The 23,756-nt window shown below is 39.0% G+C and overlaps 1 long non-coding RNA gene across 2 annotated transcripts in view; it reads left to right on the top strand.

Annotated features, from left to right (window-relative positions):
* Window positions 1-23,756, top strand: part of LOC141499764 (uncharacterized) — a 60,899-nt gene that overhangs the window by 5,151 nt on the left and 31,992 nt on the right. For both annotated transcript variants that reach the window (XR_012471759.1, XR_012471760.1), the window contains exon 2: window positions 21,492-21,689. This is a non-coding gene — a long non-coding RNA (uncharacterized LOC141499764). The remainder of the gene's footprint in view (window positions 1-21,491; window positions 21,690-23,756) is intronic.

The raw sequence follows: 23,756 nt of genomic DNA, 5'->3' as shown, positions 1-23,756 counted from the left end.
ATCATTTCATACTTACTAAGCTGAGTGACTTTGGGCAAGTCACTTAACCCTGATTGCCTCTCACGCAGGGTCATCTCTAGTCATCCTGATTCATATCTCACCACTGGACCCAGATGATTCTGGAGGAGAAAATGAGACTGGTGACTAGCACAACCTCCCTCACTCAAATCCAAATCATATGATGCCATGGGCTTTGAAAACGAAGCACAAACATCATCACCTTAGTAGACTAGTCTTCCTGACTTTATCAATGCCATTCAGTCCAACTTCTTTCATATTACAGAGGAGGAAACTGAGACCCACACAAGTGAGGCATTTGCCCAAGGTCACATTGGTAATGACAGAACCAAGATTTGAACTTAGGTGCTTTGAGTATAAATCCAAGTATACATTTCACCAAATCACATTGCCAGTCTAGTCCATCCCTTGCCCAGTGATTTTACCAAGGAGAAAGAAATGATATCCAAAGATGAGAAGAGCTTTGCCCAGGGTCACAAAGTCAGGCAATGACTGAGTCGGGACTAAAAACCTTCCTTCTGTTGTGCCCCCAGGATCTTGATATTACAAGTATTTAAAAATGCTGTGTAAAGCAAATAAAAATCTATTGTAAGGCAAATACAAATGTACGGCAAGTCCTGCTGACTTGAGTCAATTGTAAGTTTAATACAAACACTGTAAGTTTTTATTTAAAGGAGAGGAGCATTATGTTTCAAACAAATTCCAAACTCTGAATGCTGAGGCAACTTGGAGAAATAGATACCTTTTATTATAGAACCTTAGTGGTAGGAGGTTGCAGGTTCAAGTTCACTCATAAATCTGTCAGCATAGCCCAAATTTACTTATCAGTTTCCCAGGTTCCTACTCTACTTTTCCTGCTATCAGATATACTCCATGTCTGCCTGTCCACTGTCTGCAGTTGCCCGTTTTCCATTCTGCTCAACTCTACTATCCACAAGCAAAAGCATGGTCTAACTGCTCTTCAATGCTGCCTCGTCAAATGCAAAGCCAGTGGCAGGTCTGCCTTCTGGCCTGGTCAGTTATGGGGGCAGAGAACAAAGTCAGCATCATGCCAAGTCTAAGAATTATATAAGAATCATCAACTATAAACATGGTGTGTAACTAGCTACCTGGATTCCATACAAAATAAGAACTGAAAATCCAATCTAATTATATAAGTATAATCTAATACAGGCCTTTTCTGGTTGGACTGGACCACTTGGATTAAGGGAAAATCATATTCCAATTTGAGTCAAATGGTTTACTTTACATGCTGGAAACAAGTAAAGTCTTTCATCAATTCAAAAATGAATAATCTATGCATTTGATTTTGAAATTCCACACTGACACACTTTTCAGTTATAATTTCAGAACTAATCATAGTGTTTGCTAGAATTGATTAGCCATTCATTAACAAAACGTAATAAGTAAACCTGCTACCTGCAAATCATATTATTTATCCTAATGGTAGCCAAGAATCCCATACAAATCCTTCAGGACTCAACTAAATTGAGAAGATTAAGCACTGGGAATTCTAATGGAATGTTTCCTCTGGCAATGTTTCTCCCATCTCACTGTCTTGCAAAATGAGATGAGGATATGCTCTCAGATTTCCACCTTGACATGTCCTCTGCTTGAGCCGGTATGAGAATGGTCCCATGGGAATATTTCCCTTAAATCAATTCATTCAACATTTATTAGAAAGGCAGTATGATTTGATATTGTCATCCTTTCCAATCTGGCTCTCTCTGATTATCACTCTCCATTTTAGTCAAACTATAGTACTTGGTATTATATTTTCAGCATTTCTTACCATCATTCCCTTGAACCTTTCACTGCCACCTCACCTCCTCTTGAAATCCCTACTTCCCTTCAAGGATCAGCTCAAATGCCACTTCCTACAAGAGATCCTTCCCAACATCCCCAATATTAGTGCCATCCCCAGCAATGACTTCCTAACTGAAGTTCAGAGAGGGTACTTTGTAGTTACTTAGCCATCTACATTTGCCATCTTCCCCCTCCCCACTTCCTCCCACCCCTCTTCATTAGAACATAAAAAACCTTGAAGACAGAAAGTGTTTTAGTTTTGCATTTCTGGCCCCACAGTACCTAAATCAACCTTCAGGCCACACTGCTAATGGGCCAATATATGCACAAATATATATATGTATATATATATATATATATATATATATATATATATATATGTATGTATGTATGTATATGTATATATTTATCAGAGGTGGAACTCTAAAGTGCGCCTTCCTGATTCCAGTGCTGGCTTACTATCCTCTATTCTAGGCTGCCTCACCTGGCACATCATAGATGGTTGAGAAATGGTTGTTGAATTGAATTGAATTGGACATGAAATGTGCTCTGAGTCAGATTCTAACACTGACCAGCTGTGGGCAAGTCATGTAAACACCTCTGAACCTTAAAGTCTCCATCTGGAAAGTGAGCACACTAGTGCTTGTAGTAAGTACTTCACAGGGGCTATTGAGATGAAATTGGTTTGTAAATCTTAATGCAATATTGAAATGTATTTTATTTATTATTAGCATCTGTTATGTGTTTCCAAAGGATGCCAGTCATGGATGCATAGAATCTGTGTCCTATGCTTCAGAAGTTAAGGCTATAATAACACTAGTCTCCATTGCATTTTTACATTCATTCATCTTCCCTACTAAGTGAGAAGCTGTCAACAAAGCACAGGACTGGAGTTCAGGGAAGATTTGAATTCAAATTCCACTTCACACATATACTAGTTGTGTGATCCTGGGCAAATCACTTAACCTCTCTGTACCTCAGTTCCTCTACTGGTAAAATGAAAGGACTGGACTTGAGGTGGAACCCTTGAATCATATAAGGCAAGGGTGCAAGCCTAGTTGTTACTTTTATTAAAGATTTTATTTGAGTTTTACAATTTTTCCCCCAATCTTACTTCCCTCCCCCCACCCCACCCCAGAAATCAATTTGCTGGTCTACACTTTGTTTCCATGTTGTACCTTGATCCAAATTGAGTGTGATGAGAGAGAAATCATATCCTTAAGGAAGAGACAAAAAGTCTAAGAGATAACAAGAATCGACAATAAGATATCTGGTTTTCTTCTAAATTAAAGGGAATGGTCCTTGAACTTTGTTCAAACTCCATGGCTCTTTATCTGCATACAGACGGTATTCTCCATTGCAGACAGCCCCAAACTGTCCCTGATTGTTGCACTGATGGAACAAGGAAGTCCATCAAAGTTGAACATCACCCTCATGTTGCTATTAGGGTGTGCAGTGTTTTTCTGGTTCTGCTCATCTCACTCAGCATTAGTTCATGCAAATCCCTCCAGGCTTCCCTGAATTCCCATCTCTCCTGGTTTCTAATAGAACAATAGTGTTTCATGACATACACATACCACAGTTTGCTAAGCCATTCCCCAATTATAGGATATTTACTTGATTTCCAATTCTTTGCCACCACAAACAGGGCCGCTATGAATATTTTTGTACAAGTGATGTTTTTACCCTTTTTCATAATCTCTTCAGGGTATAGACCCAGTAGTGGTATTGCTGGATCAAAGGGTATGCTCATTTTTGTTGCCCTTTGGGTGTAGTTCCAAATTTCTCTCCAGAAAAGTTGGATGAATTCACAGCTCCACCAACAGTGTAACAGTGTCCTTGATTTCCCACAACCCTTTCAACAATGATCATTATCCTTTCTAGTCACATTGGCCAGTCTGAAAGGTGTGAGGTGGTACCTTAGAGGAAGCTTTAATTTGTATTTTTTTTAATAATTAATGATTTAGAGCGATTTTTCATATGGCTATGGATTGCTTTGATCTCCTCATCTGTAAATTGCCTTTCCATATCCTTTGACCATTTGTCAATTGGGGAATAAGTCTAGTTGTTTTTAAAGGCCTGTGGCCTGTTTTTGTAAAATAAATTTTATTGCTTTTTTGGTCTTTTTTTTTATATCATCAAAATGTCTCCCAGTACTCCTCCCCATACGTACTCCTACAGAACCATTCTTTATAACAAAAAAAAAAATTAAAATAAAAGGAAAAGATCAAAGTAAATATGATCAATATATCAAAAAGTCTGAAACTATATGTAATATGCCATACTTGTGGGTTTTTTCATCTTTGTGTGAAATAAGACATTTTAAGTCTAATTTGTATTTTTAAACCTTTAAGTCTAAACAACTAACAAAATAATAAATTGAACCCTGATTTGTAGATTTTACTGATTTCTGAGGAATAAATGCTTACACTGAACATTTAAAAATGACTGGGCCATGCAAGATGACTCTCGTAACTTACCTAAGTGGGAGTGTCTTCACAAATCTCTTTTTGGGGGTCATGTTTGTTCCTCATATTTTAGCACATTTACTTTGATTTATTGATGTGATATTTCCATTGTTGTATTCTTTGTGTTTATTGGTTTTTTGGCTCCGCTACTTTCTCTCTGCATCAGTTCATATAGGTCTGTCCATGCTCATCTAAATTCACTGAACATGTATATCATTTCTTATAGAATATTCCTATTACATTCATGGGCCAGATTTTGTTTAGACATTCCTCAATCAATGGACATCTACTTTGTTTCTAATTCTTCGATATTACCGAAGTACTTCAATAAATATTTTGATGCATTGAGGACTTTCTTCTTATCAATGACATCCTTAGGTTACAATAGAAAGTTACTAGTCGCATCTCTGGTTAAAGACGTAGGGACCTTTTAGCCCCTTAGTCAGTTCCAAAGTCCTCTCCAAATAGGTTTTATGGATTCTCAGTTTCAACAACAATCAACTAGCATATTTGTGGTAATAAATGCTTATTGTTTGACAAGAACTATTGCTTAGTATTATCCTCAGTGTTAAGGACAGAGAGGATTCAGGGGAAAAGATAGAGCAAGTTGGGAAAACATTCATGTTTCATGCAGTTATTAATTACCTATAATGGTCAAATTTATCCCCAATATAGAGATGAAAATATGTACCCCATTGTATGCATTGTCAACACAAGGGTACATAATATAAGACAGTGCATATACAATTTCACTTGATTTACTGAAGTGTTAGCTAGTTTTCATAGATTTATCTTATCATAGATTTAGCACTTTTTAAAAAAATCCTTAGATATCATCTATTCCAAACCCTTATTTTTCAGAAAGATGAAAGGGATTTCCTAAGGTCCCACAGGCACTATGTGGCACATCCAATAATGAAAACAGGGTCTAAATTCCTTCAAGTTGTGCTGAAGCCCTTGTTTTTCCTTTGCTTTTTTCTTCTTTATCACAAAGAATGACTGGTTGAGTATGGGAATGGTGAGGAAGAGTTTCTAAAATAAAGATGATGCTACTTTTCAAAAAAAAGTCAATAAAAATAAATGAAACAAAAATAGAAATGAGAGTCCCTCTTTGCAGAGGTGAGGAATTATGTGTGTGAAACAATATCTATAGAACCAGATATGACTTATATATTGATTTGCTTTGCTGAATTGCTTTATTGTTCTTTTTCTTGGTTTTTTGTTTTGGTCATCGTTGTTGTAGCTGTTGCTGTTGTTGCCATGGATGGATTTTCTGCACAGGGTAAGGGGCTGGGATATATTCCAAACTAAAGGTAATGCGAAAATGAAGTATAGCAATTAAGAATTAAAACAAATCAATAGTATCGGGCTACAATAAACTAAGTCTTTAATAGGTTCTATCGTGGGATGGAATAGTCTCAATAGAGGGTGATCTTAAGTGGTACAATTCTTGGAAAGAGAGGATCAAGGAAGAGTTAGAGTGAAAATATTGTTGGAGTTGAAGATCTGAAGTCAAAGCATGGTTCTCTGACTTGTTAGCTGTGTGACCCTGAATGAGTACCTTTCACTCTGTGGCCTCAGGTTCCTCCTCTATAAAATAGGCCAAAGGGTGGTCCTTTTCAGCTCTTGATCTATTGTCCTATTAATGCTAGATTTTGGTTCGAAGCATAATTTGAAGTGTTGAGGTGCTTGAGAGCATCAGCTGAGCTCCAACAGTCAGTGTCTTGATAAGGTCAGGAGCAACACCTTGGAATATTTCCAACTCTTCTACATTTAAAATCGAAGACCTAGACTTGGAAGGGATCTCAGAAGTCATGTAGCCCAATTCCCCCATTTTGTAGACTGAGGAAAATGAGATCCTTGGAAGTCAGGTGACTCATCCAAGTTGCCACAGGTGGGATATGGCAGAACTGGGATTTGAATTTAGACTCTGTGACATTAAAAACTACTTCCTCAGGCACAAAATCACAGACCGGTAGAATTGCACAGGAATATACCAGAACTACAAAATGCCTCTCCTAGACAAGAGCCTAGGGTTCCAATCAGGAGCAGGAGGCACAGTTTGAGAAAACTGGAAGAGAAAGGCTCAGTCACATGGAACAAGGTGTCTGCAAGAGGAGGATCCAGTAAGGATCTACTCAACAGTACCTGGTCCACTCAGACCATTGCAGACTCATGGAAACTTCTTATCCTTGTCAGTGTCAAGCCAAAAGAACTCCTTGCTGCCTTCCTGACAGAAACCCAATAGAGCCAGATCTAATAATGGTGCAATGGGAACAACCCCAGTTTGTCGCCAGCTTCAAATCTGTTCCACAGGCCTGTGGCCACCAAAGATACTGTCAACGATTTCAAAGTCAATGACAATATATGGTTACTCTTGGTTTTCATCAGTTAATTTCCAACAGAGGCAAGGTAATCCAAAGGATAGAGCACCTTCCTAGAAGTCAAGACACCAACTGTACCAGTAAGTAGCCATGTGTCCTTGGACAATTCGCTCCCTCTCTCTTCTATCAAATAGGGGTTATGTCCCCTACCTTTCCTCTTTTTCCAGAATCCTGAGGAGAAGAATCAGACAGTGCCCACAAAAGCAAATTGAGCTTCCAAGAATATGGGCATAAAGGAAGCTCACAGCACAGCACTATGATTAACACTACACAGAGATGAAAGTTGGTGCCCGATGAATTAACCTTTCCTTGGAATACCTTGCTGGGTCCCAGCAGCCAGCACAGCAGCTCTCTGAATTCCAGGGCTCTTCTCGGCAGTAATTGGATTTCACGTGTGATATGATCATCAAAAGAAACAATGGTCATGCTGCTTTGTGGCAGTCACTTAATTCTCCAGGCTCATCCAAAAGCTCTTGGTCTTTAGAGACTCAGCTTGCTTCACTGCTTCAAAGGAAGTGTGATTTTGTCAGCCTAGACATATCTGCCACTGATGGTGATGGAAGCCACCTTCATAATGAATTGCCTCGAGGGGAAATAAAGGATGGTAACCAGGCTCCCACATTTCCAGTATGGAGCCTCTCAGAATATTGCTAGGCTGGTCCTTAAGCCACAACTACCCAGTCAGCCCGTTGCTGAGCTGCTCCTCTATTGGAGTCCCACTAGAAGAATCTGCAAGGGAGCAGGGGCTTCCATATTAGCAGATGATAGCAGTCCATCCTTCCCAAAAGGAAGACAAGACAGTGAATAGGTCCCTGAAAAAGTCTCCTCTATCCTGGAAATAAGAAGCAAGGAAATTTTGAACACCTCCCACCTCTCTTTGTATTCCATCTTGGTAGCAGGACCTAAGGGGAAGACTCAGAACTGCAAAGCTCTATCAGTAGGCCAGAAGAGTCACTATAGGAGGGAAGGAGAGAAAGAAAGAGGAGGAAAAGAAAAAGGAGGAGGAGGAGAAAATGGAGGAGGAGAAAATGGAGGAGTGGGAGAAGAAAGAGGAGGAGGAGGAGAAAGGAAAGGAGAGAGGTAGAGGGAGAACACAAAGGAGGGAAAGAGATATAAAGAAGGGAGGGGGGAAAGAAGCAGAAGAAAGAAAAGGGGACAAGAGGGAGGGGACAGAGATGAAAAAGGAGAAGAAAGAGGAGGAGGAAGAGAAAGGAAAGGAGAGAGGCAAAGGGAGGAGAGGAGAGGGAGAGAAGGAAGGAAAGACAGAGAAGAGAAGGGAGAAAAGAAATGGAAAAAACAGGGAGAGGAGGGAAGAAGAGGGGAGAAGAGAAAGATGAAAAAGAGAAGTGGGGGAAGAGTCAGAAGGGGAAACAGGGAGAAGAGGGAAGGACATAAAAATGAAAAGGAGGAGGTGGAAGGAAGGATGTCAGGAGGGTAGAGAGGGAGATTAGCACTAAAAGACTTCTTGAGCAAATTGCTTAAGAATCCCCATGCCTCAGTTTCTTCCTCTCTAAAATGAGGAAGATGGATCAGATATTCTAGTTCTATATTTATGAAAGAATGAAGAGGAAAATCATTTATTAAGTGTCTGTTAAGTAGTTTTTAGATATCTCATTTTATTTTCACAACAGCCCCTGTGAATTAAGTGTTAACATGTAGAATCTGAGGCAGACAGAATGATTTGCTTAGGGTCCCACGGTTAAGAAAGTGACTGAGGCTGGATTTGAATTTAGATCTTCCTGATTCCAGGCTCAGAACTCTGTCTACTGTATAACCTCGATGCTCGTAATCCTATGAATGACTTTCAAGAGTGATTGTGAAAATCAGATGAAGCCCTTGTTCAGTTGTTTCAGTCACTTTAAATTCTTTGTTATCCCATCTGGGGTTTTCTTGACAAAGGGTGGCTTGCCATTTCCTTCTCTAGCTTGTTTTCATGAGAATATGAGAATACTGAGGCAAATTGGGTTAAGTGACTTGTCCAGGGTCAAGCAGTATCTGAGGCTGAATTTGAACTCATGTCTTCCTGATGCCAGGCCCCAAAGTCTATGCATTATGGCACCACCTAGTGGCCCATCAAATGAAGAAACTGATGGTAAAAAGATAGGACAGGCTCAGAGCACTGGAGGAAGGCAAAGATAGGCAGTAGAGGCAGGGTTATCAAAAGCAGAATGTTGGTCAACTCTCCTTGAGCAACCCTCTTCCACTTTTGAGGAGGAACAACTGCTCTGGGCTACTTCCCAACTTCCTTCTCTTACTCTCTTCCTCCCCCAAGAGTAGATGGTCAAGGTTGCCAGGTGGAGTCATTCCTTCCCCTGCCCATCAATAAAACATTCAACATTTATTCAGGGCCTACTATGTGTCAATCACTGTGCCAGTAATACATTATGTGTAAGGAGTAGCAAGAAAGCAAGTCTGGTTGCCCATAGGGCAAAGGACATAGAAGAATAGCAAATCAACCTGGAAAAGTAATTTACCAAGGATTATAAATTTCAAATAGAGAAGGTTCTGTTTGACCTTGAAGGAAATAGGGAGTCACTGAAGTTCATTGAGGATGAGAGTAACCTACACTTAAGAAAATCATTTTAAAAGTCGTGGGAAGGATGAATAAGAGAAGAAAGACATTTAAGTAGAGAGGGCAATTAAAAAGTAAAACCAGTTCTTCAAACTGCAACACTTAAAGTTGAATTGATGGAAAAGTCAGGAGGTAGAGTGGAGTGTATACCAGTTATACAATCCAAAGACCTGGAATCTCAGTATGAATTCTGCTACTTAAAATTTCACACATTAACTTGGCTGAGACTGACTCAGTTTCCTTTTCAGTCATTTGGAGATAGCAAACAATCCATACTATTTAGGAAAGGATAGTAGAGATCATATCGGCCAAATCCCAGAAGCCCAGAGAGGTAATGACATGTTCACAGGCAAACAGTCAGTCTGTCTAGTCATTTATTAAGCATCTTTAATGTGTCAGTTTTATGGTATGCATAAGTAATGAGTAGCACAGATAATAAGAGTCAAACCCAGTCCTTCCCTTAGATCCAAGACTCTCTTTGGCCTACCGCCCTTCCTCTCTGAAAACATATTATAAAGGTTTTCAGTTCATCTCCTTTCCACTCTGTTTATATAGCAGAATCTAATGATTAGGAAGAGCAAATACCCACTGTTACTACCCTCTCCTAGTCCTGCCCTCCATGGCAAAGGAACTGGCTAAAACAGAGACCAGGTCCTTCTTAGCCCCACTGATAGCCAATAACTACAACTGACCCAAATCCAAAACCCTCAGAAGTTCTACTGTCCTGAAAAATTCTCTTCCCCTTTTCTTAACAAGGGAACCATTTCCAATGAATACTGACATTAGCTGATAATAGACATTAGCTACAGCTCAGATCCTCTCCTAGGACAAAACAGAATAACCCCCAGGATGAAGCATATCAGTATTTGTGATCAGTCAAGAGCCCCTGGGGAACTGGGCCTTAAGGAAGACCTATCTGGAGCAATGCCCAAATACTGGCAATATTTCACAAGGGAAATGCAGAATAACCTATTAGTTTCAAGAAAGAGATGCAACAAATTGCGTCTGTTTAAATTATGAAGACTGCAAAGATCCAGGAAAGATAGAAGTCTTCATTTACTGACCACTGGTCTCCTGGAGGATTGGTCTGAGGCATGTGAACACCCCCATACACCCAGGGTTGTATGCTCCCAGGTAGTAAATTAGTGGCATTTAGACTCTCAGGGGGTGGCAAGGAGGTGGTGATGGTAGGCCGGGCTGTGCTGAAGTCTTTGTGTGGGTGTCTTCAGTTGAGTCACCAGGACCAAGTTGTGCTCCAGAATTGTGAATCAATTTAAATTTCTACTTCCTACATAACTTTCATGGGGAAGGCAATAATTCGATTCACTTCTCAGAACTTTAACAAGATAGATCCATCCAAAAAGAGGAGGAAAGCCCTCTGACTCAAGACATCCATTGAAAATACAAAGTACCGTTTGAAAAGGGAGGCATTCTGGTAGATATCTTTTAGGAACTTGATGGAGCACTGAGAGGATGGGAGAACAGGAGGAATTTATCTGTTCCCCGAACCCAGACAGACACAGAATTGTCTCAAAGCAGATAAAGTCAATGAAGTTTGGCTCTCAGATTTCCCATTATAGGTAGAAACCATCAGCCATTTTTGCTTCAGTCCCACATAGTCCTCATTAACCAGACTGGGGTGGGGAGTAGAATATATGTCTCTAATTTTCTATTAAGGCCAAAGGCACAGATTATATGCTCCTTGTTTTGGACCCCCTTCCAAGTGACAGCATCCCAGAGGTAAGGGAAAAGACAACCTAGGAACAGTCCTTCCCCCTCTCCCCACCCCCAGATTCTTGCCATTGTCATGTTTCCCTTGAGCCTCACTTATTGGCCAGCTATGCCTCTAGAGAAGAGGGGAGTTACAGAAAAGGGGATGAATATTATAGAATCCCAGATCTAGAATGAGAAAAGACCCCAGAAACCAGTTCATTCAACTCTCTTGTTTTATAGGAGAAAACAAGACTCAGGGAGATAAAGGTCCCACATAAGATCCCAATGGTTGGTTGAGTTGGAAGCGACCTTATAAACCAATCCCCCTCCCTCGTTTTACAAGAGTAAGAGATCTGATCTAAGAGAATTTCAAACTCAAAATGTTAGAACTGGAAAGGACCTTACAACATAGACTATCCAACTTAAAAGAGCCTTTAGAACAAAGAACATAAAATGGCTGAACGTTCTGAGATATCAAAACATAGAATAAAATACCCAAGTTGGAGGGGTCATGGGTCAAAGAGGTAAAATTGTCAGTTCTGAAAGGTATTTTTCAGGAACAAAGACAAAGAATACAATAACTAGAAGAATGCTTAGAACCTCAGATCTCCTATCTGGAAGGAACCTTAGAAAAGAACACTGCCAATCAGCTTTGAAAAGTGACATTAGAACAAGAAATATAATTCCAGAATGCTAGATCTGAAAGGGAATTTACAGCATATAATGGCATTAATATGGTAGGTTAAAGTTTGCAAAGTCTCTTAAATATATTGTGTCTTATAAGAATCCTGTGAGCCTTATAGTAATCCAGGCATTAAAATTCCCATCACGAAGATTAAGGCTCAGAGACATTAAGTGACTTTTCCATGGCCAAACAACTCAGAAAGGGTGTATCCAGAACAGTTTGCTGGAGGCACCTTCATGAACTCCTGAGATGATTGTAAAATTTTCAGCTGACCCTCAGAAATCAACAAACTACAAGTCAAGGCAAGACATATTGCTTTTTTGATTGTACAGACCAGGAATGGGGCCCCCTTTTTCTGCCAAGGCCCAAAACTTAAAAAGTAGCCTGCTATATTTGGTCAAATATTTAATTAATTCACCCCTACAAAGCTCCTGGATTTATTGAATTTCAAGTTCCCCTGTAGTTGCCATGGCAGTGCTAGACAGTTGTTCCCCACCTATCAATCTAGATTATTAATGAAGACCAAACCTGAAATTATTATGCGGCAAGACAGTTACTAAAGCACCTCTAATAAGACAAAGATTCAAACCCAGGGAATCCTCCCTGAAAATAATGCTTGCTGATGGTTTTAGACAGTTAATGCTTATCATTTATTACTATGCTCTTAAGTGTTTTTAATAGGAATGGGTGCTGTATTTTGTCAAAAACGTTTTTCATCATCTGTTGAGATAATCATATGATTTCTGTTGGTTTTGTTACTAATATGTCAATTATGGTAATAGTTTTCCTAATATTGAAACCAGCATTCCTAGTAAAAATTCTACCTTGTCATAATGTGGAATCCCTGTGATATATTGCCATGTTCAACTTGCTAGTATTTTCTTCAAGATGATTTCATTGATATTTCTTAGGGAAACTTAGCTATAATATTCTTTCTGTTTTAGCTCTTCCTGGTTTAGGAATCAGCACTGTATTTGAGTCATAAAATAGTTTATACAGTATAGGAATTAATTGTTCTTTAAATGTTTGGTAGAATTCACTTGTGGACCTATCCAACTGGAATTTTTTCTTAGGGAGTTCATTAATGTCTTGCTCAATTTCTTTTTCTAAAATGAGATTATTTAGGCATTCCATTTCCTGACCTGTTAATCTAGGTAACTTAGATTTTCATAAATATTCATTGATTTTGCAAAAATTATCAGATTTATTGGCATATAATTGAGCATATAATTTCCTGATTGGTTTAATTTCTTTTTCATCGGTGCTGATTTGCATCTTTTCATTTTTTATACTGGGTATTTGATTTTCTTGCTTTTTTTAATCAAATTAATCAATGGCTTATCTTATTGTTCTTTTTTTCATAAAACCAGCTCCTAGGTTTATTTATTATCTTAATAGTTTGTTGGGGTTTTCTTACTATCAGTCTTATTAATCTTATATTTTATTTTAAGCATTCCCAATTAGATACTCAATTGGAATTTTTAAATTGTTCTTTTTCTAATTTTTTTTAATTCTATGCCCAATTCATTGAAGTCTTCTTTTTCTATTTTGTTGATGTAAGAATTTAAAGAAATGAATTTTCCCCTAAGTACTGCTTTGGCTTTATCTCATAAATTTCGATATGTTGTTTCCTTGTTTTTATTATCTTTAATTATTGATTTGTTCTTTTACCCATTTATAATTTAAGATTAGGTTATTTAGTTTTTAATTTATCTTTCCACTGCCCTTTCTTGAATGTAATTTTATTGCCTTATGATCCAAAAAGAATACATTCAATATTTCTGTCTTGCTACATTTGATTTTGCGGTTTTTATTGCTCTTATATATGTTCAATTTTTGTGTAGGCACCATGTGTTGCTGAGAAAAGGAGTATATTCATTTCTGTTTCATTCAGCTTTCTCCAAAGTTCTGCCATATATAACTTCTCTAATATTCCATTTACCTCCACAGTTTCTTGTTTAATTTTTGGTTGGATTTACCAGGTTCTGAGAGGGGATATTTCAGAAGCCTCACTAGTATAATTTTGCTATTTATTTCTTCCTGTAATTCACTTAACTTCTTGAAGAATTTGGTTGCTATACTATTTGGTGTATATATGTCAAGTATCCATATTGCTCCATTGTCTATGGTAACTTTTAGAAAAATGTAGTTTTCTTCTTTATCTCCTTCAAATAGGTCTATTATTGCTTTTACTTTGTCTTTTTCTTGCTTCAGCTGCAGTATAATAGATTCTTCCCCAGTCCCTTACTTTTACTCTGTGTGTGTCTCTCTCTGTTTCAAGTGTTTTGTTTTTTTTTTTGTAATCAACATATTGTATGATTCTGGTTTTTAAGCCACTTTGCTATCCACTTTCACTTTATGGGGAATTACATGCCATTCACATTTACAGTTATGATTACAAACAGTATATTTCCCTCCATTCTAATTTTCTTACTCTCTCTCCTTAGTTTGTCTTCTCTCTCCTTTCAGCCTTTCCCTCTTTACAGTGTTTTGTTTCTGTCCATCACCTCCCCTGATTTGCTCTCCCTACTGCTAGCCCCACATTTCCTTTACTTAATCTCCTCCCCTCCTACTTCCCTGCCAAGTAAGATAGATTTCTATACTCAATTGGTTGTGTATATTCTTCCTTCATTGAATTGATACTAATGAGAGTAAGGTTCAGTGTCCATTGCCCAACCTCCTATCTTCCCCTCCACTGTAATAGGACTTTTGTGCCTCTTCATGTGAAATAATTTACCCCCTTCTACAGCTTTCTTTCTTCTGCACCCAGTATGTTGCTCCTTCTCATCTCTTAATGACTTTTATGCCATTTGCTCAAATTCACCTTATATTCTGTCTATGTATATTTCTTCTAGCTGTACTAATAGTGATAAAATTTTTAGGCATTGTAAGTATCATCTTCCCATGTAGGGATATAAACAGTTTTGCTCTAATGAATCCCATATAATTTCTTTTCCCTTTTTACCTGTTTATCTTCTCTTGGGGATTGATATTGGAGATCAATTCTTTTCTGATTCTGATTATCTTATGAAAGCTTGAAATCCTTTTTCATTGAATGATCATTTCCCCTTGATATATAATGCTTTATTTTCACCAGGTAAGCTATCTTGATTGGAGTCTTAGCTCCTTTGATTTCTGGAATATCCTATTTCATGACCTCTGATCTTTTAATGTTGCAGCTGAGAAGTTCTGTATGATCCTGGTTATGGCTTCCCAGTATTTGAATAAGATTTTTTTCTGGTCACTTGCAATATTTTTTCCTTGATCTGATATTTCTAAAATTCAGCTATAATGTTCCTTGGAGTTTTTATTTCAGGATCTCTTGGAACAGTCACTTCAAAGTACACTTCCTACTGGCAGGAGGGGGGGATTTATCCCATCAGCTATGAATACAACAGATCCATATATATATATATATATATATATATATATATATATATATGAATATATAAATGTAAATGTGTATATATATATATATATATATATATATATATATATGTATGTATTACCTACCTTCTACCCCCTATACCGCATTGTTCGGTGTTCTTACTGTAATGGAGCTCACTTCACATAGCACAAAAAAATTCAATAGAGAGAAGGATTTTGGAGAGCACAGTCTTAAGCCAGACATCTCAGGGAGCAGATCTTGATGGAGAGACTCACTCATGCTATTTCATGTACCAAACTGGACAAATATGACATTCTTCAAATACATTCCACACTTATCCAACTCTGGGCTGTTACTGAAACTATTCTCTATGCCTCTCCCCAGCAAGTACATTCTCCAATATTGTCCAGAAATCTTACCCTTCTTTCAAAGGTCCAGGTTCTCAATGAAGCTTTCTCTTCTCCTTATCAAAAGTTAGGATCATCTAGCTATACTTGGCAGGAAGCTTGGAGGTCATCTAGATCACACCTCTTGATTTATGGGGAAAATGAGACCCAGAGAGAAGGGACTTGTTCAAAATCACACTAGGATCCCAAGTCTAGACCTTAAAAGGACCACAAAGGGCATGTAGTTCAACCCCGTTTTTTAGAAGAAAACTAAGATCAATCCTTGGAGATGATGGGATTTGCCCAAGCCTCAGAGTTGGGATATTATTTAAATTCTCTGATTTTAGAGCTAGTCCTCTTTTCCAAGTATCATATGATGTAAGAAGAGGAGGAAGAAAGTGTCAAAAGGCACAGGGTAGCAGAGGTTGGCATACTGGATGACTTGTGTCCACTTCAAAGCAGATGGTGGGCAGAATGGGAATCAACATTAAAAACTTGAAGCCTGGGCTGCTCCTTGTCTGCCTCCACTTCTACTATTATTATTACATTAAATTAATTGAAGGAATACTCACAGGGAAAAAAAAGCTCATGCAATAAGTTCTGACTGAATTCAGGCAATCATAGTTGGGAAGGTAAGATCTCCCATATCTCCTGCTTTCAGACTCTCTATGAACTGTCCAAATGCTTCTGAACTAAATTTATATTCCTTCTTTGGCAATGAAATCAACCAGTCAGTCAACAAACTTTTAGGAAATGCTTACTATGTGCGAAGTTCTGGGGGTACAAAGACAAAATTGTCCCTGTCCTCAGAGGAGTTTATATTCTATTCAAATAAACAACAGGTGGATAATATTTCTAAATATAAATTAAATTCAAGAAAATTCTCCTGAATCACCCAATATATTTCATATAGTCCTAAGTAGGTTGGCATGCGAAATGATACTTTCCTTGTTTTTACTCATTGAGCATGCTATGTACATGCATGTAAGTATACATCAAATATTAAAGAGATACAAAGCAGCCTTAGAAATTGAGTATGGGGTGGTGTGCTGGGGTAGGAATGAGAGTTGGTGAGAGGGAAGACAAAAGAGGTATCAGGTTGGTCTTCTCACTGGTCCCAAACACAAAGAACTCATCTGGCTTGAAAAAAAAAACCAATCCTGCATAGGTTTCCTTCACTTGGCTCTGGGCAAATGGCTGCTTGGCCTCAAGGAAGGCCCTGCCTGAGGCAAACCTGAGGGTTATGTTCTGCTAAAGAAGGAGCCAAGGCACAGAGCTTAGATGGATCTGTCTTCCCTCATTCTCCTCATTGGATAACTTCCCTAGCTTTGCTGGAAACCTCTTCTGGAATGCATGTGCCCCATGGCCCAGATGTGGGTGCCCAAGATTATCTTAGATTCCTAATAATTAGTGATCCCGAAGTGGGACAGGCTCCACTATATAAATGTAAGCTATCATTTGGGAGAGAGGCAGAATAGTGGAATGGAGGATTTCTTATCTGAGAGAGACTTCAGGCAGTCCATGAATTTGGATGGGAAAAAAAAATATTACATCCTCTAACTGAAAGTTAACATTTTCTTTAATTATGAATGTAATCAACAAATGTGATTCTGAAAATGGGTTCATAGGTTTCTTCAAGCTTCCAAAAGGATCGAGAACCTATGAAGATTTAGAACCCAGAAAGATTTGAATTCCAATCCTGTATCTAATTTACCAGCTGTTCAACCAGGGTGAAACATCTTATCTTTCTGAGCCTTTAATTATCCTCATTTGGAAAATGGGTACAAGAGCACTTAATTATCCTGACAGTTGTAAAGTTTAAACAAGATTCAAGTCATCTGAACAAGTGTTTATCAAGCACCTAATTGGTGTTAGGGCCTAGAGACAGAAAGGGGAAAAATGCCCTGACCTCAGGGAGTTTACATTTTCCTTAGGGTAAACAACATATACATAGCTGAATTCATAAAAAATACAAAGTTAATATAAAATAATTTTTGGAAGGACAGCACTGAAAATTGAGGTAATTTAGAAAGAGTGAAAAGATATGAAGTATTCAAAGAAGCTCTGGATTCCAAGAAGCAGGAAAAGCATTACAGGCATTGTTTGTTGAAAGGCATATTAGGATGCAGGGGATGCAGCAACATCTATGACCTAGGAACAGCAAGAACAACACTTTGGGTGGGGTCAGGCCACATGCTTTGTCATCTGAGCATTAGCTAAGTTCGGAGAGGCCCATTTCCAGTTGAATTGAAGGGAAATCCGTTTTTTCAGTCACAACAACACAACAAAGTTATCTAACAAGTCAAACTATTGGGGTTGCTCTTTGCCTTTATTTAATAATGAAGCAGCACATATGCCCTGACTTCAAATCCGGGTTCAGTCAGTAACTATCCGTGTGAACTTGGGCAAGATGTTCAACCTCAATTCCTCCTCTTAAAATGAAGCGGCTCACTTTGGATGACATCTAAAATCTCTTCCAACTCAAAATCTTAGGGCCTTGAAATCAGATGAAGTAGCTACGTAGCTCAGTGGATGAAACACTGGACCTGGAGTCAGAAAGACCCCAGTTCAAATTTGATCTCAGATACCTACTAGCTTTGTGACTCTGAGCAACTCACTGAGCCTCTACTGACCTCAGTCTGTTCATCTGTAAAATGGAGATGCTAATAATAGCACCAACCTCCCAGGGTTGTTGTGAGGATAAAAGGAGATAATTATAAAATATTCAGCAAAGTACCTGTCACATAGTAAGCATCCTATGAATGTTAGCTTTTATTAATATTATTATTCTATATGGTTATATATTATTCTGTACATATTTTCATTCTTATTACATATACTATATTCATCTTCCTCCATTGCAGTTAGCATATTTTTTTGCTTAGATCTGGTTAAATCACCATTCAATGGCACAGAGCTTGAGCTAACCTTCCCAGTTCTTTATTACCAATACATTTAATAAACCACTGGTTCTGGAAGAATGAACAGTGTCTATTGGGGGGGGTCCTCACCCCTGTCCTTGTATGGCTTCATTTTATAAGTTAATTCACATCAATTTTTTTATTGAGCCTTTTCGCTTTCTGGATCCAGACTTTTAATGACTAGATTGATCTCTCTGATTACTACTAGCTATCTACCACCCAACAACTCCTTTGAGAAGTCAAAGCAGACCATAAAGACAGATGTGCGTGCTTGATAAAACATTTCTCTAAACTATTCTGAAAATCAGGAAAGTGGTCTGAAATTTCAGCCCAGCACATTTTATCCAGGCCTAGGATTGAGGGAGGGAGGAGGAAATGCCAGGCAGAACTAAAAGCCCCAACAATGATCAATTTCCCTATCCACAGGATAATGATCTAAGTTGATAGTGATTTTGCTTCTCATGTAAGCCTCCAACATAATATGGAACATTTATAACATCCCCTAGCTGGGGACTTGGCATGGGAAAATGTTGTTCAAGTTTTGACTAAAATGGCAAATTCTTTCCATAAGAAATAGATCATTAGATTGATGTCAGATGACACAATATTAATGTGCAGCTATTTTGGCTTGTCGTTTCCCTGGAGATACATCCAAAAAAATCCCCTAGCATAATTCAAGTAGCTTCTAATCTAACTCACTGCCCTTGTAGGAAGTGGCCAAGCAAAGAACAAGCTCATATTGGGCCAGAGCAGAATGATGAGACTTTGAGCAAAGACCTGACTTTCCCCCTAGAGTGTAAAGTTAGAAGAATTTGGCCTCTTTCCCAGACCTTAGTTCAGTTTAGTACTGGCTCAGCTAAGGTTTGAAGGAAGGGGGGAGGGTGTGGATCATTTTCAAGAGCTAAAAAATACAATGAGTCCAAGGGAGGACGGAGTTCATTTTCTGAAGGCCCCCATTAATCACATTGCCATGATTTGGTTTGGTTTGGTTTCCCTTGCCCAGAGAAGTAGATGATGTATGAAGGAGACTGTGTGCTTCCTTCCTCCCAGATCTGGCTAGGTTGCACTATAGCGGCAGCCTGGGTTTGACTAGATGGCAGGTCTGTGAATGAGTGTCATAGTGACATGAAACCCACTGGTACAAGGAAAGGAGTGGGTTGCCCAGACAAGCAAGTCTGAAGATCTCACATACAGTACTTTGTTCACCCCACAGTAGGCTATTATACCCCTTGCCCAGTGGGTTCTCCTTTACTCAGTGCCTACCCTCTATCTTTGTTCCAACTGATATAAAATCCTTTCATTCTTTGGATTAGGTTACTCACTCAGTCTTGATCCAACATGAACTCCCATTTCACCTCTCAGATCATGCCTTGGGTATCTTTCCCTGAGTGGCTCTTTCCCTTAAGCTAATTTGTTTCCTAATCACCCCCACCAGTCTTCCCCATTTCTTTCCTCACTACTTGACCACAGGTAAAATAGAAATTATTTCTGTACTGACTAGAAACTCAAAGAGTTTTCCTCTCCAAGACTGATTGATTCATCTGTGAAGTCAAAACTAGGCCATTTTTTACCTCTATTCTTATCTAGTCTTTAATCACTGAATGAGCATTGCCTCAGACCAACTGAGACCTCAGAAAGACCTTAGCTTAAAAAGCCCAAGGTCTCCTTCAGTATTCTGGGACATCAACCTATGTCTTGCCACTGGACTCCTATGACTCTGGAAGAGAGAGTGAGGCTGATGACTTTGCATAGCCCTGCCTCTCTTAAATGCAATTCACATACTAGTCCTGATGGCATTGGTCCTTTTCAACAATGAAGGACAATAAAAATAAAAAAGATGAAGGATGTAAATAAACAAACAACATCAGACCACAATACAACATAGCTCTCTTTTCACATGAATTTAAGAAAGGTCTCATTCATTAGTTTGTAAGTTCTTTGAGGGAAGGGACTAGCTTTGTGTTCTTTTGCTTTTCTCAGTTTCCCCAGAGTTGACCTCCATATCTGGCATACCATATAGCAAGAGCTTAATAAAATGCTTGTCCAAATCATATTTATTAGAGTGAGTGGCTCCTTGTGGACTCTAGGCAAAGTCCTTTGTCAACACTGTTCTCCCACCTTGTGAAGCCCCAAGGTACTTGGGGCCCCTATATTGAGCCCCGACTTCTCAGAGTTTTTTTTTTTTTATTACACAGACTGTCCTCCCTAGGAAGGAAACTAGATCTCTCTATAATCAAAACTTAGTCATCCTTTGATTCATTCTAGATTTTTCCTGGTAAGCACAGGCTCATTCTGACCAAAAGGCAAGCTGTTCTGAGTCCTACTGAAAATACAACCTGCCCCACAAATGTCTTCACTAGCAACCTGGAACTCCCATCCTCCTTTGGGGTAGGGCACTCCTGAAAGTGCTTGTCAAAAGATAAATATGAAAGAAGTCCAAAATTAAGCCATAACTTACATTTTCTACCTTGTTAAAGCACCAGTGTTGAAGGCAGTGGCCATCTTGTCATGCAACCTAGGTTCATATATTTAAAACTGGAAGGGACCTTATAAATAATCTAACCCCCTCATTTTACATAGGAAGGCCCTGAGGCCCAGGGAGGAGAAGAGACTTACCCACAGCCATACAGTGGTTCCTAGCTCTCCCTCTGGAAGGAACCTGTAAGGCCAATCCCTTCATTACACAGAAGGGGAAACTGAGGCCCAATGGGATGAAAAAAATTAGCATGTAGCAAGCAGATTTAACCCCTGACTCCAATGTAGCTCTCTTTCCATGGTGAAGAGGTATTGTTAAAACATAAACTTCATAGCAGTTCATCATGATAAGTATACTGGACTTGGATTTATTAAGTCTCATCCCTTTCTGGAATTCAGTTTCCTCTGTTATAAAAGAACTAGGTTGGTCTCTAAAATAAAGCAGAGGTTTTGTGTCCTGGACCCCTTGGGCAGTCTGGGGAAACCTAAGGGTCCTTCTCAGAATAATGTTTTTAAATTCATACAAAATACAGAGGATTATTTTTTAAAACATCATATTGGAATATAGTCATTAAAACATTAAAAAAGAAGTTCAAAACTTCACTCCTCCCGATAAAAACTACTGGAATCACTGACCTTTATGTTCCCTTGCAACTCTCCTATTTCTTCACATAGATACTCCAAGAAAAGTGTTTTTACCAAGTTCAAGATCCAATGGAAATGGAACTAGGAGACTTCCCCATTTCATCTAGCATCGGTTCAGGATCCAAATTAGGACTATGGCCCCAAACCAGACCAGCATGGCCCCCTGAGAAGCTTTGAATTGGGCTATGTCAAAGTTAAGAAGCTGAGCGGCTACTTGTTCAGAAAAAGGTAATAAGTTAAGGGCACAATTGATTTCCTTTTATCATGAGCACGAGCCCAAGAATTTGGGAGGAATAGAAAATGGCTCCTACTCAGCAATCTGTGATTAAATACCACGGACCAGGAGATGGCCTTGGTGTCCCACTCTTCATCCCCTCCCCATCCAAGCTATCTTGGGTATCCTACCTCCCCAACTCTCTCCATACAAGCTAGCCAGACATAGCATGCAGCTAAATCATCAACAAAAGTGGGGGAGGGAATTTCCAAGGTGGGTGAATATCACAAAGGAAGACACTGCATTGTTGGATACAGACTTCACCTGCCTAATCCTGCTAATTGGTTCTGCCAAATAATTTGGGGATCACACTCACCATGATTAGTCCAGGGGACTCAAACAAGAACAATGAGTAAACAGTCCTAGGATACAGATTTGAGTTGAACATTTATCAACAGCTATCACTGCCTGAAAACAGAGTGGATTGACTGAAAACGTAATATGTATTGCTTTCACTTAGATGTGTTCAGACAAGGACTGGACAACCAGAGTTTGGAGATTGTATAGAGGGAATTCTTATACAGGGATGGATGGAATTATAGAGGACTGCTAAGGTCTAAAGGATCTAAATCTAAGAATGACCCTGAGTAAGTCACTTCCACTCCTTGGGCCTCAGTTTCCTTCTCTGTAAAGAGAGGGAATAAGACTGGCTGGCCTCTGAGGTCCCTTCTAATACTAAATCTAAGATCTTATTGTGACCTTGGGCAAGTTACTTGGGCCTCAGTTTCTGTATATGTAAAATGATGGGGTAAAATAGATTGTTTCTTCAGTCCCTTCCAGATCTAAATCTATGACCCTTTACACACACACACACACACACACACACACACACACACACACACATAAAAAGATGCAAAATCTTTGTAAAGTAAATATAAGATTTCACAGGCCTGGGGCACCTAGGTGGCACAGTGGATAGAGCACTGGCCCAGGAATCAGGAGGACCTGAGTTCAAATTCGATTTCGGACACTTAATAATAATTACCTAGCTACATGACCTTGGGCAAGTCACTTAACCCCATTGCCTTGCAAAAACCAAAAAAAAAAAACCCAATAAGATTTCACAAGACATTTAGTCTTTCATTTTACAAAGAAAGGAACTAAGATCATAGAGGTGGTAAGTCTCAGAAGCAGGATTTGAACCCAGGTTCCATGATGTATGTTGTCTCTTAGTGGCATTGGTCCAAAAAGTGTGTTTTCTCACTTTTACTTGTAGCAAGTAAGACTGGAAGGTGGGATGAAGTTGGTAGCAAAAACTAGTCTACTGGACACCACTTGGGTTGAAGTCCCTCATAACTCAGGCTCTCATTCCTTCTTACCTCTACGTGCACATAGAATCCCTTAACTTTAACAATTCTCCAGTAGGGTTAGGAACAGCTGATAAGTTACACAGGTTACTTTTTGAAACTTCTTGGCCTTCTCTCTAGAACTCCAAAAAATAAGTCTCTCCCCTTGATCACCAAATGGCAGGGTCATAGGTGATGTTGTTGGCAGCCTACTATGGTTCTGTACCGAAATTTTTCTTGTAGGGATCTAAGTTGCAAAGGCTCTGAGATGCTTGCAAAGCCCCTGTTTGTGTCAGATTTCATGGTGCATTGGAAATCACAGATCTAAAATGGTTGAACAGGAAAAATAAAATAATCCCAAGAGAGTCAGTCTTTAACTGACCTTGATGATTTCAAGTCACCCTACTTAGATGAACCACATCTGCTGGGGAAAGAAATAGATGCACATGTGATGGCTGGGTCACTCTCAATAATATTTGAAAGACCCTGGAAAAAATGGGAGGTGTCACACTCACCAGTTTGGTAAAGTTGACATCAAAGGAAAATAATAAATATTAGAGGACTATGGGAAATCATACATGTTAATGCACTGCTGGTGGAGGTGCGAATTGATCCAACTGGGCTGGAAAACAATTTAGAGTGCTTATATTCTATCAGAGTAAAAAACGTTAAGGGCATATAAAGAAATCCAAATGCTATTCAAGCTCCAAAATCTAGCCTTTGCCCAGATTTCTC

Source organism: Macrotis lagotis, chromosome X, assembly GCF_037893015.1.
Source record: "Macrotis lagotis isolate mMagLag1 chromosome X, bilby.v1.9.chrom.fasta, whole genome shotgun sequence".
In the NCBI taxonomy this organism is placed as follows: Eukaryota; Metazoa; Chordata; class Mammalia; order Peramelemorphia; family Peramelidae; genus Macrotis; species Macrotis lagotis.
This window is presented reverse-complemented; position numbering and strand designations above follow the sequence as displayed.